Genomic DNA, 1,794 nt, shown 5'->3' with positions numbered 1-1,794 from the left:
AAGTATTTCTCTTATATTTTTATTCTTTCAATCAAATACAACATTAGATTCATCAATCTCATCTAGGAGTGGATTGAAATGAAAAGAAAAGAGATAGAGGGAAGAAAGAAAAAATAATATACAACATATAATAACTAACAAAAGTGATGTGATTTAAAAAAAATGAAATAGGAGAAAACATAGATAGATACTTATTTTGTGTCTCTTTTCAATAATATTTTATAATAATAAAACAGGTCATAAAAAATTGTTATCATAACTCAAAGTACATGTCAGTGTTCGATTATATTATATCAGTGTTAAATTGGATAAAATATTATACTAATATTATTAAAATATGGCTCTTTTATCCAAAGGAAAAACATTTTAAGGCTGAAAGATCAAACATCTATATACAGCAAGAAAAAAAAATCAAACATCTACTATAAAAGTGATCACTAATCACCGAAAGTCAGAAATAATTTCTAGCCAATTTATAAAGAGTAAATAATATATACATTTAAAAAGTCATATTTACTTTTATATTTTTGTTGACAAAAAAAGTTAATGCATAATAATTTTATTAACTTTTACAATAAATACCTTAAAAAGTCATATTTACTTTTATGTTTTTTGTTGATTAACAGTAAACTCTTTACATTATTGATACATACAAATTATTAAAACTAGCATTTTGAATATTGAGAGGGGGACCAAAGCCCAAACACTTTTCAAGAATGGAACAAAATTCTCTACAATTTTGTTAGGAAACGAATAAAAGGCTAAAAAGATGTTCCATATGTTTGGTACGAGTAATGTCACTTGCCCCCGGTTTTCTTGCTGAGCCACTTTCTTTCCCTTCTACGAATTATCTTTGCTTACCAGAAAGAACCTTCATTATTATCGCAAGGGAAAACAAATGAATAAATCATAGAATGAAGTTGCATTATTGTATCTGGCTAACTATCTATCTACTACATTCTGTGAAAGCCAGAAAATTGAGTTAGACAAAATTGTCTTGTCAGCTATGAAGCATGGACACTTCAGCTCCTTACCGTGTCCGGTGTCCGACACGCGTCCGTGTCAGTGTCCGACACCGACACGACACCCGTACTACGTTCTATATTTTGGACATTACAGGTGTCCACGTGTCCGTGTCCGTGTCGTGTCCGGTGTCCGTGTCGGTGTTGGTGCTTCATAGCTTGTCAGCATGTGTCTAATAAAGCACCAAAACAAAATTTAAAGTCACAGTGGATGAATTTGAAGTTTTGCACAAGATACCATCAAAACATAACATATCTTGTGATAGCATATTGGAGCTCTGAGTAGACCAGTGGCCTTATTACTGAAAAGTGGAAACTGGGAATACTCTCTATACCCTTGTGTCGCTTTACACAGTTGGAAAGTCCATAAATTTGAGGTACCCTTCCAATTGTCATTTCACTGTTGATTCGAACCACAACACCAAGTACAAATGCCATTGTCAAACTGCCAATCTTTGTCTCTCCCTTTGTTTTCTCTCTTTCTCTCTCTCCCCTGGGGCCTATAATCCTTGCAATTACAATTCATAGATGGGTAAGTGAACACTTTCTCTAAGATCCAATGCCAGAGGAATCTCCATCACAAGATGAAAAGATAGAGAGATTACTCATGATCAGAGCTGCATCATAAAGTTCTAGGGTCCACAATTTGGATTAGGATTTTTTTTAGTACAAACCGCATGTATTTTTATGAAAGATAATATTGTTCAAATAGAGGAAGACTATTATAGAGAATAAAACTGTTGCTAAGAATATTTAATGCATCTAATATTTA

Source organism: Glycine soja, chromosome 3 (genome assembly GCF_004193775.1).
Source record: "Glycine soja cultivar W05 chromosome 3, ASM419377v2, whole genome shotgun sequence".
Taxonomy (NCBI): domain Eukaryota; kingdom Viridiplantae; phylum Streptophyta; class Magnoliopsida; order Fabales; family Fabaceae; genus Glycine; species Glycine soja.
This window is presented reverse-complemented; position numbering follows the sequence as displayed.